Source organism: Podarcis erhardii (genome assembly GCF_964252035.2).
Source record: "Podarcis erhardii genome assembly, chromosome: 2".
NCBI classification, from domain to species: domain Eukaryota; kingdom Metazoa; phylum Chordata; class Lepidosauria; order Squamata; family Lacertidae; genus Podarcis; species Podarcis erhardii.
The window spans coordinates 104,135,512-104,147,939 of NC_138498.1; the positions used below are offsets into that span (position 1 = coordinate 104,135,512).

At 41.6% G+C, this 12,428-nt stretch overlaps 1 protein-coding gene across 6 annotated transcripts in view; it reads left to right on the forward strand.

Moving 5' to 3' along the window:
- The window catches only part of FHIT (fragile histidine triad diadenosine triphosphatase), a 1,027,317-nt gene that overhangs the window by 43,033 nt on the left and 971,856 nt on the right, over positions 1–12,428 (forward strand). For all 6 annotated transcript variants that reach the window (XM_081854051.1, XM_081854049.1, XM_081854045.1 and 3 more), the window contains exon 2: positions 4,591–4,638. The gene's annotated coding sequence lies outside the window, so the exon portion shown is untranslated. The remainder of the gene's footprint in view (positions 1–4,590; positions 4,639–12,428) is intronic.

A 12,428-nucleotide genomic window follows, 5' to 3' on the forward strand; every position in this document is an offset into this window, starting at 1 on the left:
GCCACCCAAATCTTCAGCCTGCTCTTGATTTGCACCTTTTCTTCTTGTACTGTTTAGCTCAGAGGTGGAGAACCTGGCGCTCCCAAAGGTGCATTTTGACTCCCAAGTCCCCATTAGCCCCAGCGACGGTGGCCAAAAGTCAAAGGTGACAAGAGCTGCTGGAAGCTCCCCATCCCTGATCTATAATAATAATAATAATAATAATAATAATAATAATAATAATAATAATAATATATTTATACCCCGCCCATCTGGCTGGGTTTCCCCAGCCACTCTGGGCGGCTTCCAACAAAATATTAAAATACAGTGGTCTGTTAAACATTAAAAGCTTCCCTAAACAGGGCTGCCTTCAGATGTCTTCTAAAAGTCTGGTAGTTGTTTTTCTCTTTGACATCTGGTGGGAGGGTGTTCCACAGGGCGGGTGCCACTACTGAGAAGGCCCTCTGCCTGGTTCCCTATAACCTTGCATTGAGGGAACCACCAGAAGGCCCTCGGCGTTGGACCTCAGTGTCCGGGCAGAATGATGGGGGTGGAGACGCTCCTTCAGGTATACTGGGCTGAGGCTGTTTAGGGCTTTAAAGGTCAGTACCAGGCACTCCAGGCAGTTCATCATTTAATATAGTGATACAGACAGTGCAACAGACAATACAAATGGAAAAGGGGGTGATAAGGAAAGAGAAAAATAAGCTTTGTTAGAGAGTTCTGGGAGGGAAGGTACTGAATGGCAGCTAGCCCAAGTTGAGCCCTTTAAATGCCACTAAATGGAATGGCGTGGAAATAAAAAATCCAACATAGGGCTGTGGTTGCGGCACCAACAATGCCTGCATACACACCATACATTTTAGGCACCCCTGAAAGAATCCTGGAAACTGTAGTTTACCCATAACAGAGCTACAATTCCCACCCTTAACAAACCGCAGTGCCCAGGGTTCTGGTCTCTCTCTGTGTGCTTTAAACATATTGTTTGTATGCAGCCCCCATGCTTATTTTTCAATGGAATATTGTTATACCCTAAATTAAAACAGAAACAACTTGTTGTCTTTGAAAATGAAGTTACAGCTTAATACTCTGTGAGAGGAACTGAGACCAAGCTGGTTTCAGACAACCACAAGTGCTCTCACGAGTATGAAAGGGTCTGGTGCTTTGGCTCTGACTGGCAAACTTGCACAATGCTGTAGCGTAGAGGGATTCATGGAGAAACAAAAGAAGATATTGATTGGTTTATGTTTATTTGGATGAGGGTGGGTGGCCGTCTCTCACAAATGATTTAGTTGAGATTCCCACATCGCAGGGTAGCAGACTAGATGACACCTCAGGGACCCTACCAATTCTACAATTCTATGATTCTATGATTCTATGATTCTTTGTCTTTTATTAACTGTTGCCTGGAGGAACCTAGACCCCCTGTAACTCATACATCTTTTTGTCTTGGTAATTTAACTTAACATGCTTCTATTATTTTCTGCCTTACACACGTCATGACTGTGTTTTGCATGACTGTATCCAGTGACCAAAACCCATTATTTGTTGTTTGCATTGTTTCACGTTATTCTGAATAAAAATTATATTATAAAAAAGGGAAGAAAATGAAGTTAAATTACTTTAACCCAGCCTTGGCTGAGATGCTCTGGCTGCTTAATATTCAGAGTAAATCTGTGTTTATCTAGCTGCATTCATCTTTGAATCTGAAGGGCTTTGTGCATGCTTCCATAATCAAATAGAACAATAAGTCTGTGTGAAGGAGAGTGAATACGCTACAGAATGCAGGTAAATGCTCATAGATATTTTGATTTGAGACTTGGCCAGCACATCAGAGGATGCTCCAGTGAAAGGCATTCAAATTTTTATCTTAACGGGAACCAGATGAGACACGGCTCAAATTGAATATGCCACCCCTACTAAACTTGTATACAGCACTGCCACCAGCTGTCTTCAAAACACACATTAATTCCGTATTGCTCTGGAGCCCCCAAATACGGCTGTAGCAGAGTTATTTGTTATGAGAACTTGCTGGTGTGCAAACTCTACAGTACTCCAGAGTTTAAATCTTTTGCGTGTATATTGAAATTCCAGAGTTTAGCACAGTTTAGGGGCATATTTTGAGTGCTTAAGGACATACAACCTCTTTCCACTTTAGACAACCTTTGACTGGAAACTGGAATAAAGTCATCAAGTCACTTATTCCCCTCGTTTTTCTCTAGATGTAATATGCTACAAATATTATCCCACACCTTTTGTTCTTCCCTTCTTCCTGCCACTGACTCAGTTTAGATAGGAGACCAAACCAGGATTTGCCCAAACCATAGTTAAGGGCCCACATCAGGGGTCAGCAAACCTTTTCAGCAGGGGGCCGGTCCACTGTCCCTCAGACCTTGTGGGGGGGCCGGACTATATTTTTTTTGGGGGGGGATGAACAAATTCCTATGCCCCACAAATAACCCAGAGATGCATTTTAAATAAAAGCACACATTCTACTCATGTAAAAACATGCTGATTCCCGGACTGTCCGCAGGCCAGATTTAGAAGGTGATTGTGCCGGATCCGGCCCCCGGGCCTTAGTTTGCCTACCCATGGCCCACATTATCGACTTGAGCTTTCAAATGTAGAGGACCCAAACAATGCTTCGTTACTGGTTGTCTCTCTTTATTTTCTATCTGTTCATCATTGACCCTCAAGTCCTGGCTGTGGGTTTCTGATGGGGCTGTCTGGTTGGCAGGATGCTGGAATAGAAGCAAAGAGCGTTTTAAGGTAGCACAACTGGTTCATCCTCACTGGCTGCTGCACTGCCACAACAGTGTTGTGGGAACAGAGTGAGAGAGATGGGGACGACGACAAATTTTAGCATTGCACAGGGTGCCTCTGAGATTTGAGATCTGCCACTGGTAGGTAGGTCGCTTTCTGATCCAGCAGACTTGGGTTACCTGAAAGATCCTGTCTCCCTTTACGAACCTGCCCACGCGCTAAGAAGGACGAGCACCTTCTCTCTGTTCCCTAAACATCAAAGGCATCGTTGGTAGTGACACAAAAGACGGTCCTTTCTGTGTCTGCTTCCATACTGTAGAATTCCCTCCCAAGAGAGGTTAGATTGGCTAAGACTTTTGCCATCAGGCAGGCTTTGGGAAACCAGGTGCAGGCAATGTTGACCACTGGACTGCTATCGTGGCATTAGGCATTTCAATGCTGGCCGCAACCCCAGAGTTGTTCGTGACTGGACTTAACTGTCAGGGATCCTTTATCTTTTACTAACTAGTTTGGTTTTACTACTTTGAAAGAAAGGCGGTATATAAGCATTAAATGAAAATGAATGAATGAATAAATAAATAAATAACCGTGGCTTCTGACGTAACAGCAAACCACAGCTGGCCCAAATTGCTGTTTGCAAACCGGCTTCAAATCCAGGTTTGTCAACCGCTCAAAAACAAACCATGGCTTGTTAAGCTAGCAGGTTCGGGCATGCAAACCATTTTATAGTCCAACATCTGAATAAAGGCAGATGCGATTAAGTAATTGTTCGCTTGCTCCTCTGGCCTTCAGATGTTCAGATGCATAAGTAATTCATGGCTACTATGCAGACTGCTAAGAATGTTGCTCCCTTGTGCCTGTCTTTCGTACTTGGAGCGGTGAAATCAGTTAAGTCCTTTGATTTCATTGGGTCTACTCAGAGTACTATCACCCAAACAGCTACCACTTTTGTTACCTTAGAGCAGTGGCTTCATTTTGCAAACAAAGCTAAATGGCTGATTATGATGCAATGGTAAGAGTGAGAGAGGATTTGAGGCCCCAAAGTCATTATTATAATATACACTGTCCTTTATAGAGAAGCTTAAGCAAAAAAGAAACCTGTCTCTGCCTTGAGATAGGAAGAAGGAGAGGCAGGGGTAACACTCCAGCTTTGGCTGTTCCTTGAAAAGTTGGATCTGGCCATGGTGACACATGCTGTGGTTCACATCTGGCAGTGAAGCTGTTGCATGGGCAGCGGCTGCGCATGTCTTATACATACAGTGGTACTTCAGGTTACATACGCTTCAGGTTACATACGCTTCAGGTTACAGACTCCGCTAACCCAGAAATAGCACCTCAGGTTAAGAACTTTGCTTCAGGATGAGAACAGAAATCATGTGGCGGCAGCAGCAGGAGGCCTCATTAGCTAAAGTGGTGCTTCAGGTTAAGAACAATTTCAGCTTAAGAACGGACCTCCGGAACGAATTAAGTACTTAACCCGAGGTACCACTGTATGTCAAATATTGGCACAAATCTATATAGGCATGGGCCTTTTCTCCAAACTTCCACCTGCCTATGTCTCATCTTCAGTATTGTCTGTCACTCTGATGATGGGATGAAAGAGTTGGAAAGTGGCAGTGAATGTTTCAAGTTCCCTTGTTTAGCACTATAAGCGTACAACTTATAGGCTTTGGGTTTTATTCCCCCCGCCCCCCAAAGCACCAGTAGAAAGACTGAGCTCTGTTTTCCCGAAAACTCCTTCAGCTTGGACTTAGGTTAAAACGTAGCTACTAATTTATAGAGCAAATGTTCCCGTTTAATTGGCAGGCAGCTCAATGCTTCCTCTTTTCCTCTCTTATCCTTTTGCAGCCTTGAAACATAGTAAAGAAGCGAAATCCATTGAGAATACTCTCTAAGGTAAGTGTGTTTATTACATTGCATTAGCAAACATTGCCGTGCCGCATTGATTTTTCTTTTATTCGGGGATTTAAGTACTCGGATTAATGACAGAGCAGACAGGACAACTTCTTTTACCCACACGGCTGTCCCCTCTTTGCACAAAACGCCACACCGCAGTTAGAGGGAAAAGCATAACAAAACGTGCTGATGTGCTGAGGATGGCCAAATTTCAGGTTGTTAGCTGACATGCGCTTTGTTCTTGGTGGCTGAGATATTACCGTGTAGCCGTGCGCGCGCTAAGATTAATGCTACAGAATAGAGAACAAAAGGGCCTGCATGAACTGGTATTGCTCTTGGTCAATAGCGGAATAAAGCTAGCTGGCAAAATAATGCATTTAAAGTGGGCTGCTGAGTGGCGTTTTAATCTGATTGTGTTTAATTTATTGTGATAGGCAATATCGGATAGCGAACAGCTCTGCAGAAAGGAGGGGGGGGAGATTATTGCTTGCAAAGTCCTCCTGGCTTTGTAGCTGGTCATTAAGTACATAAAACTGATTTGTGGATAGATGCTGGAGCAAAAGCTCCTTCCCCTTATCTTATACCACACCCCGTGGCCTCGTTCACACGCCATGGTAACCCATGGTTAATGGCTTAATCGGAGTGGGCCAATTTTGCCTACTTCATGGCTCCCTACCAGTGAGTGGGAGCAGCAAACCATAATACTTGGCTCATGTTCGAACCGTGGCTTTGTTTCACCCTAGACAATCCATGATCTGAAAGCCAAGGCTTGGTCTTGGCTTTCTGATTGTGCAGCTGCCTGTTACGTTGCCTGGAGCAAGCATTTGCATTTTAGTTTTTTGACTGCGATTTTATTATCGTTCAAGCAAACCTGTGCGCTCCGAATCGGGGAGATTCTTAGAGTTACCAATAGCGCAACAGCCCACTCATTACAAGCATGAGGAGTAACTTTCGTTGGAGGTGAGCTAAGGGTGGCTGTCCTGCTGCTATACGTCTCTGCTCGGGAACACATTGCTGGATGTATTTTCTGAAATGGGAAGGAGTAAGCCACCAAAGGACAAATAAACAAATACTGGAGAACAGGACCAGCTGAAGATACTTTGTTGCCCGAGGTAGTGCAGCAAATGGCAGCCCCTTCCCAATCAATGGGCGTAGTTTCAAAGGCTAGACAAGTGACTTTGGCATCTTGAGGCAAAACCCCCACCTTAATAAAATATCCCAACCACCCCACATAGACTTCTCTGATAGAATGTATTCAAGCATTTTAAAGCAACTAACAGTTTGCTTCCCATCCATTACATCAAAAATTAGTTACTTGAGGCAGCCCCCTCACTTTGTCTAACAGTAGGGCTGGCCCTGTCAGAAATGCAGCACTAAGTTGTATCTTTTGGGAAATTGGGGAAATGCAAAGCTATCAGAGTCCTTAAAACTGTTATGTAATGTGCAAGACACCTCCTTTTCATGGCAAAGGTCCTAAGAGTGGTCTAAAATATCCTGTAATTTTGTATTCAGCTTGAGCAACAGTTCTTTGTTTCTGTGGTGAGCTTATTTCTTTTCGGTCTCCAAAGAGGTAAATGTTGGAATTGGGAACTGAGATAATTAAAGCAGCCTAAAACATAAATTGCAGATTTAGAAACTGAAGATTGTTACATTATGCAGTGATATGTGAGTTATTAGTCTTGGAATGCCATCAATTGTAAACTAGTGTGATCAACGACTGAAAACATTGGTTAAACAACAGATTTATGTAATAGACAGGAAGCAAATCCATGCTATGGTTTGTTCTGTGAGCAGTATTTATTTTTCCCCCCTAAGCATATTTGCATTTTATAGTTCACTAAATTGATTTTTTTAAACAGTTTATATGTAGAGTCAGACTGTTCTATGGGCGGAAGCAAAAAAAGAACAGGTTGTAGTATGTTGGAAATGTTTCTAGAAAGGAAACCTTTGGAGGAAGAAACAAGCACATCTGTACAGCAACAGCTGCTTATGTGCTTGCGCCCAATCCAGAGAGATGTGCAACTAGCACTGAACAGCCAACATGTCTTAGGACTTCTCTGTGTGTCTCAACACATGGCAATTAAAGAAGTGTCATCTTAGCACGTCTGCCCAAAGATGTATGATTGTACTCTTGACTTGGCTGGAAAACTCTTGCCAATCTATGAATTGATCGCCAATTATATTTCCCAGACATGTTTAATAATACAATAATAGTAATGCAGCAAAGTGAGACTGATTGATCGAATAACAAGGCTGCAAATAGAGATGAAGGACACCAGAGTTAATCTCAGATCCTCGAGCACTTATTGATGGGGCAAAATATGCGAGCAAGTGAAACGGTATTTGGACACAGTCTGTGGAGTGTAGTCGGAACACATGAGCTCGTCAGCTTTGAAATTGGATTTTGAATTTCTTCTTTTCTGTTTATTTTATTAAAATATTTCTATATGTTCCTTCCCGGCTCAATGTGAGACACTTAAGGTGGTTTGCAGCAGATCAAAATAGCCAAAGATATAAAAATATACCACAGTAAGGGAGCAACCCTTTTCACAAGAAACTGGCATGAAGCAAGCTGGTGTAAGTTAATTGGGAGTAAAGTCACACCAGATCCAAACCTCTTTCAGTGATGAGGCTGCTGCTGCTGCTTTGCCTAAGCCTGGAAGAAAACAACAACAAGAGGCCAGGTCACATGACTGAGCAGAATGGGCTTCGGATTCAGAGCCCACCATGGTGCTGAAATAACCCTTTGGGGAGGATTTACACCGGACTCGCTTCAGCCAGCTTCAGCTCAGTTGGTGGAGCCCCGGGATGAGCAAGTTACTCTGGCGTTTCTTCAACTGAGCTGGGATTGAGGATTTAGCAGAGCCAGGAACCAGCTGACTGAACCAGAGGCCTACTGGCATACTAAACTGTTCATCCCAGCAGATCTTGCCCTGGGACTGCCGCCTTAATCTGGTATATCCTACGTGGGCTTGAATTAGCAATCCCGTGATACCTGTAACTTGTATATAAATAGAGCATTACAAATATTGTATCTGGTTTCCTGTTGTTGTTGTCCCCCGGCCACTGCTTGGGAAAACTATCTCTTCTTAAAGTTGTACTTCATCCTAAGTACATTTCCTTTGACTGATTCATAGCATCCCCCCTCCCCGACTTTTGTTGTTGTAATGTGTTGTTTTTCCAGAATCCTTTGATAGTGATCTGTCACCAATATATAGTTATGTGTTGATTAGTTAAGAGAGAGAGAGGGGGGTGGGGGAGAAATCTTTAGAAACTGATGATCTTTTGCATTGGAATTGCATTTAGACAAATAATAGCTTGTCACTCGCATCTCCTGGCTTGTGCCTGAGTGAGTACATGCACTTTGGTTCATTATCTCCAAATTAGATTGTCTTTTAACCATCTTCTGAGTGCCTCCCTCCCTCCCTTTACTCTTTTCTGCTCCTTATATCCAGAAAGCAATTGCTATTGGTATTGCAGTTGCTAAACCTGGAACTGCGGCAGAAAGAGAGGCTGCGACCCAGAGGGTCCCTTGTGTGGGTAGCACATCTGTTTGTGCCCCCTTGTTGCTACCACCTGACCATATTCCCAACATTGTTTGGGAGAGTCAACTTGGGTGGGTGGTGATGGGGGGCACAAGAGACTCAGTGGGGAAGAAACAGGCGATCCCCATTGTGGTAGCAGAGTTTTTTCTCTGGATTAAGCCTGATTAAGCTTTGCCCTCCTGGCGTTTTGGACTACAATTCAAAAATCTGGAGGACACTGAGTTGGTGAAGACATTCAGAACAAGTCTTCTGCTAGTTCCCAAATTGTGAAACAAGAATATACATATCTCGTGCTGCTTCTGGATAATATTCAGACTTGGGCAATCCTTTCAGAAGAAGGAAATTTCATAGTTGCAGGGCACCTACCAGGAACACCTCTATGTAATAATAATAATTTATTTATACCCCGCCCATCTGGATGAGTTTCCCCAGCCACTCTGGGCAGCTCCCAATCAAGTGTTAAAAACAATACAGCATTAAGTATTAAAAACTCCCCTAAACAGGGAAGTTCCCTATTAAGAGTACACTCCCAATTAGGTTTAGGGAAGAAAGTTTATGCCTCATCTATGCTTCTTTTTTGAGCTGAGAGATCCATGCTGCATGGCAAACTGCTTTGGAAACCTGAGAGCAAAAGCAATTTATGAGAATACATTGAGGTCAGGTGCTATAAGGAGGCAAAGGCAATAATCAGGATTCCAGTGGGCTGGTACAGCGTCCGTAGCTCTAGGGATCCTGTTTTTTGCTTGATTTTTGATCACGCCGTATTCATAAAAGGCATGTGGTTGGCAGCCTGTAAATGCAGTAATCACAGGACTTAATGATTTCACACAAGATAACTGTTTGTTGAATAATTTTTGCTTGCTTTCAGCAAGCCACAAGTTGCATCTCCGCCTCAGTTTTGTTAAGGTCAGCTCAGGTCTGCTTTGCTTTCCCTGTTAAAATCCAAGGCAAGCGTGCCAAATTGCTTTGCCCCAGCTTAACCCTCACTCCATAAGAATCTTTTAAAATGCTACAAAAGGCAAGCTTATGTACACATCTACACACACACAAATGTGGGCGATGGGGGGGCGCGCGGTGGCTGTGGAACCATACTTAATCTTTTATTTGTATTCAGAAATCAAACTATATAACAACCAGTTTTCTATGTTTAGAGACTTGAGCAATAAAATATGTATGCATCTATTTAAAGAAGCAGCACTTATTTTCTCAGTATGTGTGCTGATTACAAGTGTCTACTGAATCCATTCGGAATACTGCTTCAAGGTCTGACTATCCCCATAATAAAGGGGGTAGTGATTTTTAAGGAGTGGCAAAGAGTGCTCTCAAGGTATATCTGGCAGGGTAAGAAGCCGAGAATTAAATTTAAGTTATTAACAGATGCAAAGGAAAGAGGAGGCTTTGCCCTGCCGGACTTGAGATTATACTATGAAGCAGCATGTCTTTGCTGGCTGAAAGAATGGATAAAATTAGAGAATAAGGAGTTATTAGATTTAGAAGGATTTGATAACAGATTTGGATGGCACGCATATCTATGGTGTGAAAAGAATAAAATTCATAAAGGTTTCGGGAACCACGTATTTCGGAGCTCACTAATAGAAATATGGGATAGGTACAAAAACCTGTTAGAACCCAAAGTTCCACACTGGTTGTCTCCATTAGAGGTTATGAGTGTAAAGAAAATAAATATGAGAGGTAACTGGATTACATATGGTCAATTGATAATCAAAGAAGGAGGAAAATGGAAACTAAAGCCATACAAACAAGTTAAGAGAACATGTTTATGACTGGTTGCATTATTTTCAGGTTAATGAAATGTTTAAAAAATATATTAAAGAAAAGGGTTATGTAGAAAAAGATTCAAAGTTCCAGACAGAAGTGATAAATAATGATGCTAAAATTCTCTCAAAAATGTACAAAATATTGTTGGAATGGAATATGAAAGATGAGGAAGTTAAATCGGTAATGGTACAATGGGCCAAAGATTTTGGATACAATATACAGTTTGAGGATTGGGAAAAACTGTGGAAGGAGAACTTAAGATTCACTGCTTGTACGGCACTAAAAGAAAATGTTATGAAAATGTTTTACAGATGGTCTATCACACTGGTAAAATTAGCAAAAATGTATAAGACGTGTAATAAGTGTTGGAAATGTAAGGAAATAGAAGGAATGTTTTATCACATGTGGTGGGAATGTAAGAAAGTGAAGGGATTTTGGGAGATGATATACAATGAAATGAAAAAGATGTTAAAATGCACATTTGTAAAGAAACCAGAGATATTTCTTTTAGGGATTACAGGAAAGGAAATAAGAAGAAAGGACTATAAACTTTTCCAATATGCAGTCACAGCAGCAAGAATCCTATTGGCCCAGAAATGGAAACAAGAAGAAATACCGACGGTAGAAGAATGGAGACTGAAGCTGACAGACTACGCAGAACTGGACAGACTAACTGGGAAAATCAGATATCTACAAGACCAAAAGTTCATCGAGGACTGGGGGAAATTTGTTGAATATCTGAAAAGAACGTGTGATGTGCAAACAACGCTAGTGGGGTTCCAAGAAGCACTGTGAAAGTTGAGATATATTGTTTGAAAGAAATAGAAGTGGGAGGGAAGGTTAATGGCAATATAAACAGAAGAAATGCGTAACTGGGAGGCAAATATGGATGATTGTCAGAGAAGCTGAAGGAAGTCCAAATAGAGTTAAATTTGTGGAAATTCTGATATGATTGTTTATTTGTGTTGGAAAATTAATAAAAATTATTATATATATATAAAAAGGAATACTGCTCCAAGGACACATGGTCAGATCAGCAAAGATGGCTTTGCACCAGTGTGGTTTAATTTCATAACTAAGTGCTTTTTTCTGGGGGGACGGGATGCAGGAGTATGTATACCCCTAAATATTTTGTGAATCTTTGTACTGTTGTCCATTTACTGTATTTATTTTCCCCGATTTGAAGTATAAAATGGTGATTTTCTTGAGTCAAAATGAAAGTACCCCTAAACATTTTTCAAGAAAAAAAGCACTGTCATAACATGTACCAGTATTTCAGAAAATGAACACACACACCCCATCGGCATTTGACTCAGTCTGGTTGATCTGAATTTACATTTAAACATAAATTGTTATCTTCACGTCCATCATTTTATATTGCTTCATTGGTTAACGTAAGAGGAAAGGTGACTATTGCTCATACTTAATCTAAGCACAACTACAAGGGTAGTTAGTTGAATGTTATCTGTTAACTCTGTTCTATCCTGTTTCCCCTTTGTTTTTGTTGAAACCATGAACAAAGAACTTACACATTGACCATTAATAATGAACCATATGTTGTAGATAGCAAATTTATTATGCTATTTTTGTGGTATACGAATGACATTAGAGGACTTGGTCTATTTGCAGTGGTACCTCGGTTCTCGAACATAATCCGTTCTGGAAGACCGTTTGAGTTCCGAAACGTTCAAAAACCGAGGCGCAAAGGGCTTTCTGCAGATTCAATTGAGAAAATTGAAAAATACGCAGCAGAAGTCATTCAACTTCTGAGGCGTGTTTGAAAACGGAAGCATTTACTTCCAGGTTTTTGGCGTTCGGGTTCCAAAACTTTCATCAACAGAGGCGTTCGAGAACCGAGGTACTGCTGTCTTTGTACCATATGTTATTCCTTTGATCCTTGTTTATACAACCCAATAAAAAGTTATTTAAAAAAGAAGGATACTGCTCCAAGCATATCCTTTTGGTTTATACAAAGCTTGCTTTCTTACTAATATACTATGCTTGTAGGGTAGGCTTAGCATCCAGACTGCTGCAGTGCATTAAAAACTTTCAGGGATTTTGTTCTCTCTCTCTCTCTCTCTCTCTCTCTTCACAAACATGAGCTGTACCAACCACAAAAATCTAGGAAAGTGATTTGTACATCCTGTTTACTCTTTGTAATTGGGGGTTTGGAAGGCCAGGTGGCATTGGGCAGGTGTTGGCAGGTTGGGGAAGGCGAAACATGGTAGGTGATGGGCAGGCAATAAGGTTCGCTTACATCCTTCAGCCTTGCAAGAGAAATTGTTCTGAATAGGGCTCCCATCAAGAACACCTCTCTGTGTTACAATGCTGGTGAGTTTTCTGTAACGTTGCAAATTGATAAGGAATTGTGGGAAACTCAGCTTGAGAATGGGAAAAAATGTGATCCTTAGAGAAACCAAAATGGAAATATTAATCCACCCCTGCAAGCTAAAGCCTGCTGTTTTA